Source organism: Xyrauchen texanus, chromosome 16 (assembly GCF_025860055.1).
Source record: "Xyrauchen texanus isolate HMW12.3.18 chromosome 16, RBS_HiC_50CHRs, whole genome shotgun sequence".
NCBI classification, from domain to species: domain Eukaryota; kingdom Metazoa; phylum Chordata; class Actinopteri; order Cypriniformes; family Catostomidae; genus Xyrauchen; species Xyrauchen texanus.
The window spans coordinates 44,136,817-44,161,156 of NC_068291.1; the positions used below are offsets into that span (position 1 = coordinate 44,136,817).

The 24,340-nt window shown below is 41.9% G+C and overlaps 2 protein-coding genes across 2 annotated transcripts in view; one reads left to right on the plus strand and one right to left on the minus strand.

Annotated features, from left to right (window-relative positions):
• akt1 (v-akt murine thymoma viral oncogene homolog 1) overlaps nucleotides 1-24,340 on the minus strand; it is a 71,045-nt gene that overhangs the window by 32,062 nt on the left and 14,643 nt on the right. The window lies entirely within an intron of this gene.
• The window catches only part of zbtb42 (zinc finger and BTB domain containing 42), a 51,945-nt gene continuing 41,656 nt past the window's right edge, over nucleotides 14,052-24,340 (plus strand). Inside the window, exon 1 of the mRNA XM_052145486.1 lies at nucleotides 14,052-14,634. The gene's annotated coding sequence lies outside the window, so the exon portion shown is untranslated. The remainder of the gene's footprint in view (nucleotides 14,635-24,340) is intronic.

Here is a 24,340-nt window from a genome sequence, read left to right on the forward strand (position 1 = left end):
GTTAGACATATTCTTTCTTTTATGGAAATATGTTTGAGCAAAATGCTTCAAAATAAAGTTCTTTAATAGACAATATAAATGCTTTGAGTTTCTCTCTACATTAATCCGGATACATTTGAAAATGGCGTTTTCGTTTTTGTTTCGTCACTGGCATTTTCAAGAGTTTTCCAAAAGTTGCTCGTCCACACTGAAACGTAAGAAAGCGCTTAAATCGTGTCACCGCGCATGCGGAAAATCCCCGCTGCATGTACGGTCTGAGACGCGATTGTCCTCGTGTTCGGTCGCCGGACACCACTTCCGTAAACTTCCCGTCGCCTTTGAAGGAACGCAATGGGAAGGTTGTACAAAGTGACATTTATTTATTATCAACGCTAACAAAGTGAGTATCAAGCACAACAGCGCCGCTATAACACGGGCCGCCATCTTGATTGTTTTGTTTGGATAGATCACATGACTAAAAATGCGTCGTCGTTTTCCAAAGCGTCCGTTTTCACCGTCCACACAACGGTGCGAAAAGGGTGTTTTTCCCCGCGAAAACTGAGCTTTTTGAAAACGCACTGCAAAGTGGATACATTTGAAAAATGCCGTTTTCGCATCTCGGTGTGGACGGAAGGCCAAAACGGAGAGAAAAAGATGCGTTTCAAACTAAATCATATTAGTGTGGACTAGGCTTTCATAAATAGTGTGCTACATTCAGGCCGATCAGGTGCAGAACAAGCGACAGAACGGAACAAAACCGGTCCTGAAAAAAGTATGTGAAAGTGTATATTTATATTTGAATAATCAGTATGTCATCATTACTATAATCAAAATGTAACTTTGTAAAAATACAGAAACCCTACATTATATTAATTAGCATTATATCATGAAATGGTATATATAATAATAATAATAATAATATTATGAGCTATCACTGTTTGAAATAATGTAATAACATTGCGTTTACATTCATTTCTATAAGGAACTCTAAAAAGGTTACTGTCGCTTTAAGAGTTCACCGAGCGACAGTGTTCCACTTCAGCGAACATCAACGAGAATCTCTCGGTTTCTTTAGTGCATCCATGCTGTGTGAGATTCAAATGAATATTTATTTGTACTTCTTTATCTGAGTGTAAAGAACAGAAAGGATATTAAGACGCCTCTTTGATGGACACACATTACACGGAGGAAACGCTCCGCTTTAAGCTCAAGCACTTTTCATCGAAACAAGGAGATTTTCCAGGTATTCCAGTACTTGCATTTCTAAAAGCAAAATTGAAGCACTTCAAAGACTGTGTGCGAACACAAGGAGTCACGGGGAGATCTGGTCATGTCATTTATGGACAGAAAATAATGTTGCAAATTCCAAAATATCAAGTTTTGCCTTGATATGGTTCGTCATTTATTTTGGAGGAATTTAGAAATTTGATATATTGTCCCACCCCTAGTTTTGAGGTCAGAAGAGAGGCGAGAACATCAGAACGCACTGCAGGAAAAACCTGAACCAGACATGAGACCAAACCTGCATGTCTCTCTCTGTAACTGTGTGGATGCCAAGCGAGGCCTGGGACAGTATGTACACAACTCAGCACACCGTACATTGCGACACACACACACACACACACACACACACACACACACACACACACGCATCTCTTCAACTGTAACGTGACATCAGGGACGGATTGCACACGTTAGCATCGAGAATGCACTAAACAACTGGTTCCCAGATAACTGAATGTGACACATTTGTAAACAATGCAACTATAAGAACATGTTGGCCAAGTGTTTTGAACTGCAGTTCTCGGCTGAACAGGAAGTTGGTTGAAACCACAGACCTGACGGGCACTGACAGATGTGTGATGCCAGAGTTGTAATTGTGTAGGGAGTGTCTGAGATTAATATGCTCAAGGGAGACACAGAGTCCAGCGCTTTCATGCCAGCTTCTCTGACGCACACTGCCCACCCAGGGTGGAATGGGTCATTCACTGGTGCCCCCACCGACGACGGGCAGCGCCACCAAACAGGCTGATCACATGACAACCCAGCACTTACAAATACTGCCTTTGATGGTGCCACCGATGTGCAGTAATTGCAATACACACTTTTTGCATTTCACACAAGAAAGAAAGTCATAACGATTTGGAACAGGCATGAATGTGAGGAAATGATGACAGAATATACATTTTGGGGTAAAAAAGCTCATTTCAGTTTGGATATTTCACAGTATCTTTTGAACAATCCTGATTTCGATTCTTAAATCCCCCGATCGATCTTATACGTGGCATCCCTTTATAATGCAAGTAAACCACATGTTGCGACCAAATCTCTCGCTAGCCTCTAGCTAGTAACAGATCCACAAATCCATATGTCATTGAATAATGTTGTTTTTACAGTCAATTGTAAAACCAAAAAATGAAACATTTAGTTTGAGTCACACATGGATGCGCTAAAGAAACCGTGTACGTCTTCTCTCGTTATATCCGCTTACTGGCTGATGCCGCTAGTCTTAAAGAGACAGTACCGATTAAGTACCTATGAAGGTCAACATAAACTTAACAGCAGTCCGCTATACATACAAACACAAACCGACACGGGAGCAAAGAACAAGAAGGTATATATATATATATATATGATACATAATAGTCACATCCATGTGATTAGCCCCCAAGACTAAACATGCATCTCAATTTTGATCTAAATCACACATTGCACACAGATATGAGGAAATGAGAAGCGTCCTGTTTGCCATTTTTCGCCATTAATTTAATCCCTCACCATGGCAACACCATTAGCATCTTCTTGGCATAATGTTGTCTAAATGTGGTGACAGTCTCATGAATCCCCTAAGAGAAGTATTTAAAATTTCAGAGAATGCAATATTCAAAAAAAATCCAAAATGGCCAACTTCCTGTTGGGCGGAGCTAATAATTATAATTATGAAAGTTGTCCAGCTTGATGAGAACTACATATTTACCCATTTTGTGACTGTAGGTGATATTGGGGTGCTACAGAGACCATCTTACACGGCCATTTTAAAGGGGGCATTACAGTTCCTACATGCCCATCTTTGAACTTTTTCCCAGCCCTAACTCTGACTCTGATGAGTGCAAAATGTAATAAAATGTTAAGCCTGCCAAGTGTCTCAAAAGCACCCAAATATAGGAAGAAAGGAATAACAACAATTAATGTGTTACCATGGCAACATAATTTAAGATATCAAATATCCCTTCAAAATTCAAAGTCTGTCAAAATTGCCTCACTCACTGCCAGTTGGTGGCGCTATGCCCGTGACCCATAATAGCCGCATAAATGTGATTAGCCACCATTATATATATATATATATACTTGGGATAGAAGGAGACCTAGGATATTATTAGGGCAAAGAACAGGATGACAGACATAAAGAGGAAGATACAAAACTTCAAAACAAGGGTCTCTTCAAAATAAGAGTCCTTTGGGAAAACATAAGAATGACGTGACGTGACGTAATCAATGTAAATAGCACAAATTATGCAAGTATACAAAAAAATACATATGCAATTTCAAGACATTCATTGATGGAACACATTTGAACATTTTCAAAAGATAAAATTTGATGAAAAACAAATTATATAAAATATAATTAAATGAAGAGAATTTATTTTGTATGAACGCAAAATGGACAGAAATGGACACATAGGAATCCAGATCGGAATCGAATCAGGAAATCTGTATTAATACCGAGCAATAATCAAAACAAATCTTATTCTATATTCTACCATGACAAAAATCCCAATTCCCAATGCGCTCTAACGCCTCGTGGTGGCGTAGTGTCTCAATCCGGGTGGCCTCCGCGTCTGAGACCGTCAATCCGCGCATCTTACCACGTGACTTGTTGAGCGCGTTACCGTGGCGACGCAGCGTGTGTGGAGGCTTCACGCTATTCTCCGCAGCATCCACGCACAACACCGAGATTATAGCGACCACGAGGAGGTTACCCCATGTGACCGTTCCCTCCCTAACAACTGGGCCAATTTGGTTGCTAAAGAGACTAGGAGTCACTCAGCACGCCCTGGATTCAAACTCACGACTCCAGGTGTGATAGCACATTTTATCTTTTGAAAAATGTACAAAACCATGTATTTGGTTTATTTTTTATTTGCAATATTTGTACTAACAAGTACTGGCATTTAAATAGGTAAAACAAGTGCTAAAACGGTACTGTCTCTTTAAGAACAGCGGCAGTTCAGAGAGCAGATGAGCGCATATTAATGAGTTAATTTCTTTGTTGTTTTTGATTCACAACTGACTGTAAATAACAGAAAGAATGCTAAGAGAGATATTATTCAATGGTTTCTAGCTCAACCTATAGCGTGAGTTTGGGGCATGGCTACACCCACCACATCCGTCGAACCCCGTCCTCTTTCATCTTCCTCTGCGCTTGGGTCACTTTCTATTCTAAACACTCAAGCTTTTTCCACCACACTTCCTCTTTCTCACTCTCACTCTCATCACTTCCACTTTTGAAACGCTGCTCTAGTTTCCTGGTAAGATTTGTGACTAAGATGTAAACCAGGAACAATCAGACATCATCTCTGACATTTCTGACTTCAATACAATCCATGACAAGGCTCGGATCAGTACAAAATGAACACCGAGTTTGAAACTTGGCTTTGACGAGAATTACAGAGTCCCATATTGCGCCAGTGTGGGACCCCGCGTTGAAACCAGAACATAACCGCGTTCTAAAAATCAATGATTGCTTAAGAGGTTGCATTTTTCCCTCTAACATTACGTTTAAACTCCACAAATGAATACGTTTAGGTTTATAAAATATGCATTCCTCTTCACCGTTTTATATTCTGTAAAGCTGAAAACAAGTCACTTTAAGGTGCGTTCACACTGCCGGCGAAAATCGCATTTGTTTTCAATGAGAGCTGGCGACCTGTCGTGACCGCTGGCAACCAGATGTGGGCGTGTCCAGCGACGCGACAAAGTTGATGTTTGTTTTTAGCGGCAAGAAAACGGATTTCCTGTCAAGAGCAATGGAATGGCATCCGTGAATATCATTTATAAACGTTACTAGGCAACCAGTAGCGGGAACGCCCACTAGCGACTTCACTGCCAGCCACTGGCGACCTGCAGCGACTAAAGCTGCGTACACACTGCCAGCGACTTCGCTGCAGGTCGCCAGTGGCTGGCGGTGAAGTCGCTAGTGGGCGTTCCTGCTACTGGTTGCCTAGTAACGTTTATAATATTCCTCACATTAAGCCATTAAAACACGTACAGTTTGTGTCACGTACAGTTTCGTTGAGAGAGAGAATTGTATGATCTTGAGCTATTTGACACTAATACACAATAAAACAGCTTAATAAATCCATTTACACAGACAAAATATTTGTATTTGAGAGGCTGATGTTAGACTGATACCTGTTACAGATGTTTGTTTGTTTGTTCTTGTGGCAGTAAAAAGACATCTAATCAAACAAGATTCTCAAGAAACAGGAAGTTGTTTGACAAACAGGCTTATCTTACAGATGGTCACAGTATCTAACAATGTGAAACCCATGTGTGTGTGTGTGTGTCTGTGTGTGTGTGTGTGTGTGTGTGTGTGTCTGTGTGTGTGTGAGTGTGTCCATATCTGTGTGTGTGTGTCTCTGTGTGTGTGTGTCTGTGTGTGTGTCTCTGTGTGTGTGTGTGTGTGTGTCCGTGTATCTGTGTGTGTGTGTGTGTATCTGTGAATGTGTGTCTGTATCTGTGAATGTGTGTCTGTTTGTGTGTGTGTGTGTGTGTTTGTATCTGTGTGTATGTGTATCTGTGTGTGTGTGTGTATGTGTATCTGTGTGTGTGTGTGTGTATCTCTGTGAATGTGTGTCTGTTGTGTGTGTGTGTGTGTGTATATGTGTGTGTGTGTGTGTGTATGTGTATCTGTGTGTGTGTGTGGATCTGTGTATGTGTGTGTGTATCTGTGTATTTGTGTGTGTGTGTATCTGTGTGTGTGTATTTGTGTATCTGTGTGTGTGTGTGTGTGTGTGATCTGTGTATGTGTGTGATCTGTGTATGTGTGTGGATCTGTGTATTTGTGTGTGTGTATCTGTGTATTTGTGTGTGTGTATCTGTGTGTGTGTATTTGTGTATCTGTGTGTGTGTGCGTGTGTGTATGTGGATCTGTGTATGTGTGTGGATCTGTGTATTTGTGTGTGTGTATCTGTGTGTGTGTGTATGTGTATCTGTGTGTGTGTGTATCTGTGTGTGTGTGTGTATCTCTGTGTGTGTGTATCTGTGTGTGTGTGTGTATCTGTGTGTGTGTGTGTGTGTGTGTGTGGATCTGTGTATTTGTGTGTGTGTATCTGTGTATTTGTGTGTGTGTGTATCTGTGTGTGTGTATTTGTGTATCTGTGTGTGTGTGTGTGTATATCTGTGTGCGTTTGTGTGTGTGTGTATGCTTGTGCCTTTGTGTGTGTGTGCGTATGCATTAGTATGTGTATGTGCCAGTGGCTTTTGTTTGGGGACAAATTTGTACCCAAAAGTGAGCTAAATCTGATAAATCCTATCTTTGGGAAACTTTTGGGATGTCCTTATTTGGAAAAACGATCCATGCAAAAATGTAATAATGCAGAAGTGTTCTGATAGGGCTAGTTTAGGTGTGTGTGGGTTAGGCTAAAGTTTGTACTCATTAGAGTTAGCTTTATATAAAAGAAGTCTATGGTATGTCCCCATTGAGACTGGGCAAACGTGTGTGTGTATCTGTGTGTGTATCTTTGTGCGTGTGTGTGTATGTGTGTGTATCTGTTTGTGTGTGTATCTGTTTGTGTGTGTATCTGTGTGTGTGTGTATGTGTGTGTGTGTATCTGTTTGTGTGTGTATCTGTGTGCGTGTATGTGTGTGTGTGTATCCGTGTGCGTGTGTATATGTGTATGAGTGTGCGTGTGTGTGTATCTGTGTGCGTGTGTATGAGTGTGCGCGTGTGTGTATCTGTGTGCGTGTGTATGAGTGTGTGCGTGTGTGTGTGTGTGTGCGTATGAGTGTGTGTGTGCTATTCTTTGGTAACAAAAGAATGAATCAATAAATGACATTAATTTAAGCTGATAATAAATGATGTGTTTGTGGCCGCTATGAAACATGTATGGCTGTGCGCTACCGTTCAAATGTTTGGGATCACTAAGACATTTTAACATAATTCTCCCTAAAGAAGATCCGATTCCGATTGCAATAACAATTATAACAATACAACTTTTATTACTTTCGAAGAAGCACTCCAGTTCTCTGAAAGAAAGGAAGTGAGATTGTGAGAGACACAGACGAGGAAGAAAGTGAAAGGGCAAATGAAAGAAAGTGTGTGAGAATGTCGCGCACCCACACCCAGTGGGAGAACTTCCTAAGACTTCCCGGGACTTCCTGCGGGCACTGCATTCATGCCTCAGGGAGCGCGAGAGCACGGGAAACACGGGTGACAGGCTCTGAGAGGAGAAAGGAGACGTTGAAGGAGGACTTAGGGAATTAAAATCTCTGAAAACCGGGAGTGGGGGGGTTGTTCTTTTGTTGATTTTTCCTGGGACCCCTGTGAGCGGGTATCCTGCAGCTGTGGCGGCCAACCCCTCCGCTGCATATCAATGAGCCAGCGGTACACCAGAGGTCCAAACAGGACTACCGGAGGAGTTGCTCCCGACACGGTCAGATATTAACCAGAGCTGAGGGCAAAAAAGCACCACAAGTGGAAGGAACAAATAGCCCCAATAATCGCCCTCAAATTCGTTTTGGCAACAAACAAAAAAAATACTTAACCCTTGTGCATCCTTGTGGACATTTTTGGCTTTTTCAGTTTTGTTTTTTTGATAACTTTGTCTGTGTTAATGCTAACTGCATACAATTTTCCACAGGTGTGTATTTTTATTGGAATTTTAATATTTCACCCTATTTTCTTTAAAAAAATATTTTTTGCACTAGTTACACAAAATACTCCCTCTTAGCGTCGTTTTGGACAAAAATGGCCCCATTGAAACCCATTAAAACTGCGATTTTTAATCCCAGTGCCATTTAACTATAAAATTATGCAATCTTGTTTAACATGCTTTCATTATGTTGGCAAGGCTTCATTTTTTATCAGATCGTGCCATTTTTTCAGGTTTGGCATATCATCGCTTTTGTTGTTGTTTTCTGCTGTTTTTGGCTTATGCATATTATAGAGCCAATTAGATACATTATGAATATATAATTGTGTGAGTGTGTTGGTATGGATTTCAGAGTGTGGTTTGTATGTGTCTGAGGCTCTAATAATAAAAATAAAAAAAATTCTGTTTAGCATTTATTAAATTGAAAATAATTATAATTATTATATTTTTTTATAAAAAACAACAGCGGCATTATGTAAACAAACCGACGTTTAAAGTGTTAAAATTCTGAAAATAAATGAATGTTTGGTAACTATGATTAGAACTGATGCTGGTTAAAATATAAGTCAGTGAAAGTAGAAAAAAATATTATTCTATAATATTTTTATGACACTTTTTTGACATGGCCATTTTTGTCCATTATGGACCTGAGTGGTAGCTTTTTTTAAATCTGATACTGCATAAAAAATATGAAAGCATCAAAATGAATGTTGTTGTTAATCATTGACATATCCGAGGCTCTAATAATCAAAGAAAAAAAATTCTGCTTAGCATCTATTAAATTGAAAACAATTACTATTTTTCATTTTGTCCTAAAAAAACAACAGTGGCATTATGTAAACAAACCGGCGTTTAAAGGGTTAAAATTCTAAAAATGAATGAATGTTTGGTCATTCTGATTAGAGCTGATGCTGGTTAAAAAAATTATGTCAGTGAAAGTGGAAAAAAATATAAATCTATAATATTTTTATGACAGTCTTTGGACATGGACATTTTTGTCCATAATGAACCAATGTGTAACTTTTTTTAATTGATGCACAAGGGTTAAAAAATGCTTATTTTTATTTTTTTTATAAAATCGCATATGATTTGTTGATACATTCCTGATGTATATATACTTGTTTATTAACATTTAGATTTTGAATAATTCAACTAGTTCTGTCAATCGATAATAAAATTGTCGCAATTAATCGAGTAAATGTTTTGTTGTTAATCGCGATTAATCAGATTTTGAAACTGATGAAATTGGACACTATATATACTTCATTATTAACATTTAGATTCTGAAGAATTCAACTATTTCGGTCAGTCGATTAATAAAATTGTCGCGATTAATCGCATACTTTTTTGTAATCGCGATTACAAAATAAGCATAATATTATATTAATAAGCATAATATTGTTTGTTAACATTATTGTTCTCCGCCCACATGGACTTGATTACATCAGCAGAAAAGAAAAGTTGTTGAAGAGGTGAAGATGAAGAAATTACGGAGCCCATTAGAAGACAGGGCAGCATCATTTCTCTGAAATAGTTTTGCGTTCGCTCGCAATAAGTTTTGCGTTCGCTCGTAATAGTTCTGCGTTCCCTTGCAATAAGTTTTGAGTTCCCTCGCAATAGTTCTGCGTTCCCTCGCAATAAGTTTTGCGTTCGCTCGTAATAGTTCTGCGTTCCCTCGCAATAGTTCTGCGTTCCCTCGCAATAAGTTCTGCGTTCCCTCGCAATAGTTCTGCGTTCCCTCGCAATAGTTCTGCGTTCCCTCGCAATAAGTTCTGCGTTCCCTCGCAATAGTTCTGCGTTCCCTCGCAATAAGTTTTGCGTTCCCCAATAGTTCTGCTCCTCAATAGTTCTGCGTTCCTCGCAATAAGTTCTGCGTTCGCTCGCAATAGTTCTGCGTTCCTCGAATAGTTTCGTCCTCGCAATAAGTTTTGCGTTCCTCGCAATAGTTATGCGTTCCCTCGCAATAAGTTCTGCGTTCCTGCAATAGTTCTCGTCCTCGCAATAAGTTTTGCGTTCCCTCGCAATAAGTTTTGCGTTCCTCGCAATAAGTTCTGCGTTCCCTCGCAATAAGTTTTGCGTTCCCTCGCAATAGTTCTGCGTTCCCTCGCAATAAGTTTTGAGTTCCCTCGCAATAGTTCTGCGTTCCCTCGCAATAAGTTTTGCGTTCGCTAATAGTTCTCGTTCCCTCGCAATAAGTTTTGCGTTCCTCAATAAGTTCTGCGTTCCTCATAATAAGTTCTGCGTTCCTCGCAATAGTTCTCGTTCCTCTAATAAGTTTTCGTCCTCAATAGTTCGTTCCTCATAATAGTTTCGCGTTCCCTCGCAATAAGTTTTGCGTTCCCTCGCAATAGTTCTGCGTTCCTCGCAATAGTTCTCGTTCCTCTAATAGTTCTGCGTTCCCTCGCAATAAGTTTTGCGTTCGCTCATAATAGTTTCGCGTTCCCTCGCAATAAGTTTTGCGTTCCCTCGCAATAGTTCTGCGTTCCCTCGCAATAGTTCTGAGTTCCCTCGCAATAGTTCTGCGTTCCCTCGCAATAAGTTTTGCGTTCCGCTCGTAATAGTTTTGCGTTCCCTCGCAATAAGTTTTGCGTTCCCTCGCAATAAGTTCTGCGTTCCCTCGCAATAGTTTTGCGTTCCCTCGCAATAAGTTTAGCGTTCCCTCGCAATAAGTTTCGCGTTCCCTCGCAATAAGTTTTGCGTTCCTCGCAATAGTTTCGCTCCTCGCAATAAGTTTCGCGTTCCGCTCGCTCAATAAGTTTTGCGTTCCTCGCAATAGTTTCGTTCCTCGCAATAAGTTTTGCGTTCCTCGCAATAGTTTTGCGTTCCTCGTAATAAGTTTTGCGTTCGCTCGTAATAGTTTTGCGTTCCCTCGCAATAAGTTCTGCGTTCCCTCGCAATAAGTTTTGCGTTCCCTCGCAATAAGTTTTGCGTTCCCTCGCAATAAGTTTCGCGTTCCCTCGCAATAAGTTTTGCGTTCCCTCGCAATAAGTTTTGAGTTCCCTCGCAACAGTTTTGAGTTCCCTCGCAACAGTTTTGCGTTCCCTCGCAATAAGTTTTGAGTTCCCTCACAATAGTTCTGCGTTCCCTCGCAATACGTTTCGCGTTCCCTCGCAATAGTTCTGCGTTCCCTCGCAATAAGTTTTACGTTCCCTTGCAATAAGTTATGGGTTCCCTCGCAATAAGTTTTGCGTTCCCTCGCAATAAGTTTTGCGTTCCCTCGCAATAAGTTTTACGTTCCCTCGCAATAAGTTATGGGTTCCCTCGCAATAAGTTTTGCGTTCCCTCGCAATAAGTTTTACGTTCCCTCGCAATAAGTTATGGGTTCCCTCGCAATAAGTTTTGCGTTCCCTCGCAATACGTTTTACGTTCCCTCGCAATAAGGTTTACGTTCCCTCGCAATAGTTTTGTGTTTGCTCGTAACAGTTTTGTGTTCCCTCGCAATAAGTTTTGCGTTTTCAGCAAAATCCCCTATTGGTCGACCTCTAGTGTAAACGTAGCAAAAGCAATGCGTTTTGAACCAAGATGTATTAGTGTGAACGTGATAAATATTTGAGAATCTAAATTTACATTGATGCTGGTGGCTCAGTATTGATAAAAGATATCAATGTTCAATAAACGGTTAAATTATAATAATCAATATAAATAATTATTGTGCTAAAAATACAGTTATTAACTGTAAGCTGCTTGCTGTCGCCAAGGAACATGTGTTTATAATCACTTTACAACAACTTTGCTTTGAAAGTAACTTAAAAAAATTCAGAGACAGATTTCTTTGATATAAAATGTGTCTTAATATGATTAGAAAATAAAAGCATCATTTAAGTGCAAATTTAGATTCAAGGGGGTAAATGTTGCACCTTAATTAAAAAGTTAATTTCTGACACTGGTGTCCTGGCATATCCGTATCCTGCAGCGTTCTCATGACAACCAGGAGCTTCCATGGTCTCTCCATCTTTCTCTGCCTTTTCTTTTCATCTTTTGTTGGTAGGGTTTTTTATTGCAGCTGGATCAGATGGCGTGTTTTGGCAGCCACCACTGTTGCCGCTGGGGTGGGTTTTGCCACCGCTACGAGAGAAAAGGGGGCGAGCGGAGGCACTGGGGGGGTAGAGAGAGGTCGGCCGCTCGTTCTCACGCTCATAAGAAAGGCTTCACTTCTTCTCGGTGGCCAGAGGCACCTGCTGATTACCATAGCGACACTGTGGGAAGTTTTTCCCCTCTGCTGCTTTTTGTGTTGTAGATTCCCCCCAGTTTCGTTCCGGTAAACAAGCACTCCATGGATCAGTTTACTGGAATAGCGCAAAGAAAACAAATAAACAGGAATGCAAAATTCCAGCGATCAACACAGATGCTCACATGGGTTCCTACAGCAGAAGCATGTTTCTATGCTATGATATGAAAGCCTAGATTTACTTAAACCTTAGGATTACTCATACAGCTTTGTCTATGCTTATGTTTATCCCAGGTATATCCTTATTGCAAATATAACCATATTTAATTTAGTTTAATTTGTATTTTCTTTTAACTTCGCAACCTATTCATGTTAATATCTGTGTAATTGAGATTCAACCAAGTGACAGAAATGTGTGAAAATACTGACGTGTACATTCCCCCAATTTGGCATGCCCAATCCCAATGCACTCAAAGTTCTCATGGTGGCGTAGTGACGTATTTCAGTTTCCTCCGCGTCAATCTGCGCATCTTATCACATGACTTGTTGAGCGCGTTACCGCGGAGATGTGGCGTGTGCGGAGCCTTCACGCTATTCTCCGCAGCATCCACGCACCACACGCCCCACCGAGAGCGAGAACCACATTATAGCGACCACGAGAAGGTTACCCCATGTGACTCTACCCTTCCTAGCAACCAGGCCAATTTGGTTGCTAAGGAGACCTGACTGGAATCACTCACCACACACCCCACCGAGAGCGAGAACCACATTATAGCGACCACGAGAAGGTTACCCCATGTGACTCTACCCTCCCTAGCAACCAGGCCAATTTGGTTGCTAAGGAGACCTGACTGGAATCACTCACCACACGCCCCATTGAGAGTGAGAACCACATTGTAGCGACCATGAGAAGGTTACCCCATGTGACTCTACCCTCCATAGCAACCAGGCCAATTTGGTTGCTAAGGAGACCTGACTGGAATCACTCACCACACACCCCACCGAGAGCGAGAACCACATTGTAGCGACCACGAGGAGGTTACCCCATGTGACTCTACCCTCCCTAGCAACCGGGTCAATTTGGTTGCTAAGGAGACCTGACTGGAATCACTCACCACACGCCCCACCGAGAGCGAGAACCACATTGTAGCGACCACGAGAAGGTTACCCCATGTGACTCTACCCTCCCAAGCAACCAGGCCAATTTGGTTGCTAAGGAGACCTGACTGGAATCACTCGCCACACGCCCAACCGAGAGCGAGAACCACATTATAGCGACCATGAGAAGGTTACCCCATGTGACTCTACCCTCCCTAGCAACCGGGCCAATTTGGTTGCTAAGTAGGACTGGCTGGAGTCACTCAGCACACCCTGGATTCAAACTCGTGACTCCAGGTGTGATAGTCAGCGTCAATACTCGCTGAGCTACCCAGACCCCCTATTCCAGGGTTTTTGCAGAAAGTGGCGTTCTTAAACGTCATGATAACGCATAAGTGGCGTTCTTACAGGTTTTTGAAGAGTGCGCATGTGCATGAACAGATCGGATAATTAACGTCATAGGATGGAGCCCAACAACAAGTAAACGCAGTGGAAATAATTCAACATTTCTGAGAGTACAGTTGGAAAATCACATTCACTATAAACTATACAAACCAATGTATGTCCCTCACGTCTGCATAAATGCACTCAAGCACGCCGGGGGAATCCCAGAGTTTTAAGTAAGAGGGAATCCCCACTACAGCAGGCTCAAACGCACACACGCTCACACACACACACACATGCTCACACACACACACACGCTCACACTCACACACACACGCTCACACACACACACACACACACACTCACTCACACGCACACACACATCACACACACACAATCGCTTCCGGTATCGGCCGATACTGAGATTTCCGATATCAGAAGAGAAAAAGTGGCATTGGTGCATCCCTACTAGGAACAGATCAAATGTCTGGATGCATTAAAGTAATGAGAATTGGGGAGTGCTTAAGGGTCCTGAATATCACATTACAATGCAGAATGTATTTTTGTATTGATTTGAGGTTAAATATGACCGGGACACACAGAAGCGGACATGTGGAGGAAGAGGATGAAGAAAGATCGATCGGAAGTGAGTAGAAGGAGGAAGAACAGAAGAGGAGGGCAGAGAGAGTAAAGTTGAGGGAAACAGCAGAAAAATGACCTGGACTCGCAGCACAATTGCAGAGCAGGAGGTTTCGGCACAGAAAAGTAAGCACACAGCGGGAGCGCTGCTGCAGCAGATATGCAGACAGAAGCATGCCCTGCTGCTGCGCACACACACACACACACACACACACACTTCTGACAGCTGCACTCTGGCAATTTACATCTCTCCAGCACATTTAGCAGGGGCCTGTCTGCCATCACCCGCAGCACAGGGGCTCTGCACCCGGGGGGCCGCGCATCACTGCTGGCCCGGAGCACCAGCGCTCAAGGCACGACTCAGCTGTCACATTTGGACAGTGATGGATCGGGTCAGGTCTTCATGAGACTGGAGAACAGATGCATGCAGTGGTGGAAACATGGGGAAGCTCATCATAGGGTGAATATGGTGGCAGCGCTGTCAAAGGTCGAGTGAGTAATGAGCCTTTACATTTACATGCAGTTCCATGTAACACTCGAGGAGTAACGGCACGTAGACTTCTGACGATTCAAATATAATCACGATTCATTTTGAATCACTTAAAAACATTAATGAACATGAACTAACAGTGCACAATACTTTTACACATGTATTAATATTGGTTAATGTCAACATTAGTTAATGCACTATGAGCTAAACAATGAACAACTGTATTTTTATTAACGTCTTAATGGAGCTGAATTAGACATATTAGACACTATGATTAATGATATTTGTAACGTTGTAACGTTTGATCGCTTTGTCGTATCAACACAAAAATTTTCTCAGTTTTCTCGTGAGCGTGTGTGTGTGTGAGAGCGTGAGCGTGTGTGTGTGTGAGAGCGTGAGCGTGTGTGTGTGTGAGCGTGTGTGTGTGTGTGAGCGTGTGTGTGTGTGTGTGAGCGTGTGTGTGTGTGTTTGTGAGAGTGTGTGTGTGTGTTTGTGAGAGCGTGAGCGTGTGTGTGTGTGAGCGTGTGTGTGTGTGTGTGTGAGCGTGTGTGTGTGTGTGTGTGAGCGTGTGTGTGTGTGTTTGTGAGAGTGTGAGCGTGTGTGTGTGAGTGTGTGTGTGTGTGTGTGTGAGCGTGTGTGTGTGTTTGATCGTGTGTGTGTGTGAGCGTGTGTGTGTGTGTGTGTGTGAGTGTGCGAGCATGTGTGTGTGAGCGTGTGTGAGCGTGTGTGTTTGATCGTGTGTGTGTGTGAGCGTGTGTGTGTGTGAGTGTGCGAGCATGTGTGTGTGAGCGTGTGTGAGCGTGTGTGTGTGTGAGCGTGTGTGTGTGTGTGTGAGCGTGTGTGTGTGTGTGTGAGCGTGTGCGTGTGAGCGTGTGTGTGAGCGTGTGCGTGTGAGCGTGTGCGTGTGAGCGTGTGTGTGTGTGTGAGCGTGTGCGTGTGAGCGTGTGTGTGAGCGTGTGTGTGTGCGAGCGTGTGTGTGTGAGCGTGTGTGTGAGCGTGTGTGAGCGAGCGTGTGCGTGTGTGTGTGTGCGTGTGAGCGTGTGCGTGTGAGCGTGTGCGTGTGAGCGTGTGTGTGCGTGTGAGCGTGTGTGTGCGTGAGCGTGCGGTGTGGCGTGTGCGCGTGTGTGTGCGTGTGGCGTGTGCGTGTGCGTGTGGCGTGCAGTGCGGCGTGTGTGTGTGCGCGTGTGAGCGTGTGCGTGTGCGTGTGAGCGTGTGTGTGCGTGTGAGCGTGTGTGTGTGCGTGTGAGCGTGTGTGTGCGAGCGTGTGCGTGTGTGTGTGCGTGTGAGCGTGTGCGTGTGAGCGTGTGAGCGTGTGTGTGCGTGTGAGCGTGTGCGTGTGGCGTGCGTGTGTGTGTGTGCGTGTGAGCGTGTGTGTGTGTGAGCCTGTGTGTGTGTGAGCGTGTGTGTGTGTGAGCGCGTGTGTGTGAGCGCGTGTGTGTGTGTGAGCGTGTGTGTGTGTGAGCGCGTGTGTGTGTGAGCGCGTGTGTGTGTGTGAGCGTGTGTGTGTGTGTGAGCGTGTGTGTGTGTGAGAGTGTGTGTGTGTGTGAGCGTGTGTGTGTGTGTGAGCGTGTGTGTGTGTGAGCGTGTGTGTGTGTGAGCATTATATTGTCGAGTTATAATCCTTTAATTTGAAGAATGCCACTAAAACAGGAAATCTTTAAATAAAACTTCAGAGCTTAAAGAATTCAAAATGAATAACTGCGGTAAAAATGATATTATTCACTGTTAGTGCATTAATGTTAACATGTGTAACCTTACTGTAAACTCATACTAACAAAGCAATAATAAATTACTTTATTTTTTTTATAAATTCCAGTGCAAAACAGAGATCTGATGACAAAATAAGGCAAGTGGCAAAATATTGGTATTGTCCAATAGTTTCTGGGTAAAGATGGTTTCGGTGAAACGTTCATATCGCTGCAATGTAAATGAGTAGTCTTTATTTACTCACTCTCATGTAGTTGTAAACACGTATGATTTTCTTTCTTCCGTGGAACAGACGGTGAATTAAAGAAGGAATCTTCAAAGGGTTTATTTGCCATATAATGTGAGTGAATAGTGACTCTGACAAACTCTTCTTATGGAAGAGAGCTGTGTGAGGATTCTTCAAAATGGCCGTAAACAAATGTTCGTAAAAAAATAAATAAAAAAAATAATAAAAAACAAAATTACAAAATTAAAAAAAAAAAAAAGACTAAAAAATGTTTTGCACATTCAAATTTTGTTTTATTTATTTTTTATGTCCAGAAAAACAGACCTAAAATATTGATGACATCATGTTGCACTCATGGGCATATACATGTTTTTTGGGTAAGATTTTTTTTTTTTTTTTTTTATGAAAATAAAAAGACACAAACTTTTTAGCACTTTTAAAATGTACCTCTTTGTCAAAGGAGACATGAGGGTGAGAAAATAATGACAGAATTTTCACTCTAGGGTCAAAAAAGTTTGATTGACAGGTAAAACAAACATTTGTATTTCCATAAGAACGGGAATCTGAGAGCTTTTACTCAAGACTGAGAGCTGAGAGACGCCCCCAAATATCCACAGACACACCCAGAATAAACCAGCAGACCCCAGGTGCTCTGTAATCATGTGACCACCCAGTAACCCCGTCCATACACCACACAGGACAGTCTGTGATCAAAGCGGAGACACTGTCGCACTGACACTGTTCCCCCAAAGACAGACAGACTCCATCGGTCCTAATTGATCACTTCATTAGTGTAATGAGGGGACGTCTCTGCACACTCGTCAGAGCCATGACGTTCCTCCAGGAATGCATCTTTGATGTTTCGCTATTTTCTCACAGTGCTGGGAAACAGAACATTCTCGTGCTTTTGTTAAACGTAATCTTTTGGCACTTGTTGGATTAGATTAGACGAGTGCATGACGTCAATATTCCCCAGAAAGTATCTAAAACAACTGCACATCTACAGACAAAACACGCCAGAAGAACATCGCAAAACTCTGAACCGCTGAGATGATACAACTTACTGTCCGGCACTTAAAGACCTCCTGAAATCAACATGAGGTTATATTTGATGCCTTTAGTTCAAGCACCCTACTTAGGCATCCTTTGAAGGCACCGTAAGTGCATCCCGACACGAAGACGGTTCTTTTACTTCTTTGATTTTATTCAATTCCAAAAAATGTCTATAAAAATAGTTCTAATTAAAAACAGACTTTTTACTCAGTTTGTGTGTGCTGTGTATTATTATGCCTATTTTAGAGCTTTGAGGTCGTCTGAACTCGTGTAGTTTACAGGGGACTTCTAGTGTAAAAGTGAAAAAAGAGGTAAACGTTATTAAAAATTGAAATAATTTTTTTAGCACATTTAAAATGTACCATTTGATGACACAGATTTGCACTGATGGGTGTATACACGTTATTTGGCCCAAAAAAAATAAAAATAAAATTATTATTATTATTTTATAACTTTTCCTTTTCTTTTTTTTTTTTAAACAAACATTTGTTTACGCCCATGAGCCTTTTAAATGTTCTAAAAAGTATTATTATTATTATTATTATCATACTTTTTGATTGATGACATAGATTTGCACTGATGGGTGTATGTTATTTGGCCAAAAAATAAATAAATAAATAAAGGAAAAGTTTTAAAATAATAATACTTTTTAGAACATTTAAAAGGCTCATGGGCGTAAACAATTATTTGTTAAAAAAAAAAAAAATTCAAAATTCAAAGTTATAAAAATATAAAAAAAATACAAATATTTGCACATATTTAAATGAACTGTTTTTGTTTTTTTTTCCAGAAAAACAGACCAAAAATATTGATGACATCATTTGGCACTCGTGGGCGGAAACTACGGAAGAGGATTAGGGCCAAGCAATAATAAAAAAATAAAACCATCTCGAGATTAAACTTAACTAGTTTTTTCTCGAAACACAACGACTTTATTCTCGATATTTAATGAGTTTATTCTCAAGATTGTATTTCGACTTTTTTCTCGAAATTTAACGAGTTTAATCTCGCATTATAATGACTTTAATCTCGAGATGGTTTTATTTTTTTATTATTGCTTGGCCCTAATCCTCTTCCGTAGGAAACAAATGTTTCTTAAAAAAACAAAAAAAGAGAGAAAAAAATAAAATTACTAAAAAATTAAATTAAATAAAATAAAAAATGTTTGTACATTTAAAATGTAATTTGGCCAAAAAAAAAAAGAAAAAAAGCATGCTCTTTGATATGTCTTCCAACTTCCAGTTGTAGTACGTCAACACAGGAAAGAGAAATTGCGCTCGTCAATTTACGTCAATTATCAGATTTTATTAAAGTAAAAGTTGTTGTATGCGTGTAACTGGTGAGAACACACGGATCAGCCACAACATTAAACCACTTACAGGTGAATAACATTTATTATCCCGTTACAATGGCAAGGGGTGGGATATATTAGGCAGCAAGTGAACAGTCAGTTCTTGAGTTGGAAGCAGGAATAATGGGCAAGTGTAAGGATCGGAGCGACTTTGACAAGGGCCAAACGACTGGGTCAGAGCATCTCCAAAACGGCAGGTCTTGTGGGGTGTTCCCGGTATGCGGTGGTTAGTACCTGCCATAAGTGGTCCAAGGAAGGACAAGCGGTGAACTGGCGACAGGGTCGTGGGCGCCCACAGGCGACAGGGTCGTGGACATATGGGTCTGGGTAGCCGCAGACCAGTCAGAGTGCCCATGATGACCCCTCTCCACTGTCGAAAGTGCCTACAATGGGCACGCGGGCATCGGAACTGGACCTTGGAGTGGTGGAAGAAGGTCGCCTGGTCCGATGAGTCCCGGTTTCTTTTACGTCACGTGGACGGCCGTGTGATCGCACCAGGATGCACTTTGGGAAGATGACAAGCCGTTGGAGGGAGTGTGACGCTCTGGGAAACCCTGGGTCCAGCCATTCATGTAGACGTCTACCTAAACGTAGTCACAGACCAGGTACACCCCATCATGGCAATGGTATTTCCCTGATGGCAGTGGCCTCTTTCAGCAGGATAATGAGCCCTGCCACACTGCACACATTGTTCATGAATGGTTTGAGGAACATGATGAAGAGTTCAAGGTGTTGCCCTGACCTCGAAAATCGTATCCAAAATGTATTCAATCAATAACTTGTACTACTAACAAGTATTTACATTGATGTGTTGAACACGTGCTACAAATCGGTACTGTCTCTTTAACCTCTTTAACTTTGGCACTCAAACGCATTTCAGATGTGCTCGTCCATAGACATTCAGTCTATTTTTCAGTTCATGCACCACTCTTGTTATTTCATTGAATATCTCGGCCTCTGAGTGGACTACAAGCTCAATCTAGGGGTCATTAGAAAGATGAGATCCTCCCCTTTGCGGCGATGTATGTAACTTTCAATCATTAATAGATAACCTATATTTTTTATGATTTTTTAGCATTCTTTCCCTGCGGGATGGCATATTTTGTTCTGGACATCTAAGATACAACATTGGATTATTCAGTCAAGCAAGCTCACAGACAAGTAAACAATGGCTCATTTTGTAGAAAACTGCCTACGGTAAAAGATGATATTAAGTTTTAGCCATTTGGGGCTTACAGCACTTAAAAGAGACGTTTAATAAGAGACGTTTGCATTTGATATCTTACCAATCTCATATTTCACTTTGTGATTGTTTTGAAAATCTTTCAAACTGTGGTATTAGTGCAACAAAATAAACTATAAGGTCAAAATCCTGAGATTGAGAGCTTTCATTTGATATATGAGTTCTCTACATTAAATACTTTTATATTCATGTTAATATTTCTACCACATAACCACTAGGTGGCGCTTATTTGCGACTCAGATGTTTTAAGGTCTTTTTTGTTATTTTAATTAACATAAATGCAGAAGGGATGTTTTTCTTTGAAAAGGAGAGATTTTAAGCTTTCAAACAATACCACATATGCCTGACTTATGTATACGGGGACTTGAGCATTTTAAGCGATAGCTTTTCCGCGATATAGCGCCCCCTTTTGGAACTATGGTTTTGGAACAACCATCTAGACAAAGATCATGATATCCAATCCTGAGCAACCACTGGGCGCCGCCATGATGATTCCGATCGCCACTGAACGATTTTTGGGTTCCAGCCTTCGTAAAAAGCTACCGAAACGAGCGATCCAGATGGAGAACTATGTGCTAGTTGTGCTAGTTGTGCTAGTTGTAGTAAAATTTAGCTCAGGCTCAACTTGTGCAGTTACTGGCTGTCATACTAACTCAAAGTAGTTAATGATATCAACAATACAAACATCGTGCCATCACTTCATCTCATCAAAAGATGGTCCTTGCAACTCTGTAAAGTATTGGCAATATAACAGCTTACACAACTAGCAACCAAACAACCAAAATGTTCCCCTGTATACAGTTGAATTGACAATAAAAGATGAAGATTTCACATCCCAGAGTTTGTTTAAAAGTAACAGAACTAGAGCCCATTATAATGACGAACTTCATTTAGGTTAAAAAAAACAGACATGCTCTAAAATCGTTCATGTGTCCTGAGCTGGACCGACACTGTCAGATTCCACACGGTTCTATCAAACTGAGTGTGCGTCTGGACGTGCTTTGAGAGCGGGTCAAACGCAGTAAACACACCGTCTGTGAGATGGCAGATGGTGGCAAAGGTGAGTTGACAGTGACGTGACATCTTCACCCGTTCACCAGAAGCCTTTTGATCTGACCGAGGGCGACGGACACCGTCCGTTCAAAACACACACGGACACTCACGGTGACATTTCACTGGGCACAGATGCTGGCGCTATGACAACACGCCTGCCATAAACATACGATTGGAGTGAGACAGAGATGTGTGTGTGTGTGTGTGTGTGTGTGTGTGTGTGTGTGTGTGCGTGTGTGTGTTTGTTTTTCAGAATGAAAGTAAACAGAATACTCTGGAAATAAAGAAGTAAACATTAACTCCAAGAAGGCGCTAGCTAACACAACTAGGGATGCAATGATGTATCGGCTGCCAATATTAATCAGTCATTTATTGACCAAATAATATCCATTGGCATATTGATGCTGGCATGGAAATGCCGATATGAAAAAAGGAGGTGCAATCGTACACAACACGACTTTACGACCTGGCGAATTCCGGAGCAATTGCACGAATTTCCGTGCTAAGCCAGAGGAGGACTGGCATGGGGGCTGCATTCGGAGCGGCTGTGGCTCAGGTGGTAGAGCGGGTTGGCTGCCAATCGCAGGATTGGTGGTTCGATTCCCGGCCCACATGACTCCACATACCGAAGTGTCCTTGGGCAAAACACTGATCCCAAAGTTGCTCCCAATGGCAGGCTAGTGCGAATGTGAGTGTAGATGTGTGATTGGGACAATAATTTGTAAATAAATAATAAATAATTTGGGGGTCTGGGAAGCTCAGCAAGTATTGACGCTGACTACTACCCCTGGTGTCGTGAGTTTGAATTCAGGGCGTGCTGAGTGACTCCAGCCAGGTCTCCTTAGCAACCAAATTGCCCCGGTTGCTAGGGAGGGTAGAGTCACATGGTGTAACCTCCTTGTGGTCGCTATAATGTGGTTCTCGCTCTCGGTGCGGCGTGTGGAGAGTTGTGTGTGGATGCCGCGGAGAATAGCGGGAAGCCTCCACACGCGCTACGTCTCCACTGTAACGTCCTCAACAAGTCACGTGATTAAGATGCGCGAATTGACGGTGTCAGACGCGGAGGCAACTGAGATTTCGTCCTCCGCCACCCGGATTGAGGCGAGTCACTACAACACCACGAGGACTTGGAGCACTTTGGGAATTGGCCGTTCCAAAAAATGATTAAAAATAGCAAACGTCAATCATAGCATCATAGCGCGTTGCTGCTGCCAGTTACCGCGTGATAATAAAGTGCACAAAATGTACAAGATTCAAAAGAAAGCGCGGAAAATTCACGCAACGTTTCTGTCGGTTTCACGCGTTATTTTAGTGGAGTTGGCACGTGTATTATTATTATTATTCAGTTTAGATGTAGGCTACGTCCTTCTCATCTGTCATTGGTTGCATGTTGATAGCAGACATGCTGAAGAAGATCCGTGAGGTCTTGTCCACGCGAATGCGCTTTAAAGCCGCACACAGCAACGTTTAAAATATAGTTTTAGCGCAGCGGTTGATTGACAGGTAGAACTTTCGACCTAGTCGTCCTTGGTTTCACCAGATATGCGCTTGTAGATCAAACAATAAATAAATCTTCTATCACATACACACACCTCTAAACATCAGCATTGAGAGGTTGCAGAAATATTAAGCTGTTAAATACAGATTTCGGTTTACATCGTGAGCTTTCATTACGAGGTTGAGTCCAACAGTCCATGTCTGTTCGCTTTAAGGTCATTTATATGCTAATGTTTGCACAGACATTATTTTTAGTGAGAGCACAAGGGTAAAATGCACTTCCTCTCTCTGCAAACTCTCCATTCACATTTTTCACTATCAGTCGCCGAGATCTAAATAACGCCCCCCTTCCACCACCCTCCTCCGCATTTCCTCTTCTGGTTAACCAGACGGACGTCTGACGTCACAGCAGAGACTTCTGCTTAAACCATCACACACAACTGTGCTGTCTGTGTTTTAAACAGAAGTTCTGGTTAGTAAAGTCCATGTGATAAGATTGCATTTGTCATGTATGTCCAAACTGTGTGAGAAAATTACAAAAAATAGTGTTCACCTGAATTGACCAGAACAAATACTCAACTAGGGCTGTCACGATTATGAAACTTGGCTGGAGATTAATTGTGATTTATGCCGATTAATTGTCTGTTTTAGGGCTTTTTGCATTTGTTAAGGTGTGTATTTTTATTGCATACACCTTTAGAAGTTATTTTTACACATTTAACTTGAAATATATAAATCAAATAATAAAATAGGTATATGCGATTTCCATTTACGGCTTTAGAAACTTGGGTAGCTCGGCGAGTATTGACGCCGACTACGTGTGAGTTTGAATTCAGGGCGTGCTGAGTGACTCCAGCCAGGTCTCCTTAGCAACCAAATTGGCCCGGTTGCTAGGGAGGGTAGAGTCACATGGGGTAACCTCCTCGTGGTCGCTATAATGTGGTTCTTGCTCTCGGTGGGGCGTGTGGCGAGTTGTGCGTGGATGCCGCGGAGAATAGCGTGAAGCCTCCACACGTGCTACGTCTCCGCGGTAACGTGCTCAACAAGTCATGTGATAAGATGCGCGGATTGGCGGTCTCAGACGCGGAGGCAACTGAGATTCGTCCTCCGCCACCCGGATTGAGGCGAGTCACTACGCCACCATGAGGAATGGGAATTGGGCGTTCCAAATTGGGGAGAATATACAAATATTTCAAATGCTTAAAAAATGTCTTGGGCATTAAAATGTGATTGGAATTTGAAGTGCCCAACAATCGCAATTGTCTCAAATAACCGCGATCAGACAATTATTTAATAATCGTGACTAAACTACATACTACAAGATAACACAGTCAAGCTACTATCACTAGGCTAGCATCGCTATTACTATTGGTTCATTCGGTGTCAACTCAACCAATCCCCGCCTCAAAATGTAGCTTTTACTGCTAAAAGAAACACATAAATGATGATGAAAGACAAACTTTTTATATTTATTCCAATATTTTGCAGAGGGGGTCAAAATGACAATTTTCGCCAATGATTTTGGAGCAAAACTACAGGTCAAAAAAACAACCTTAGAACGGTGTCAGCATCATTATT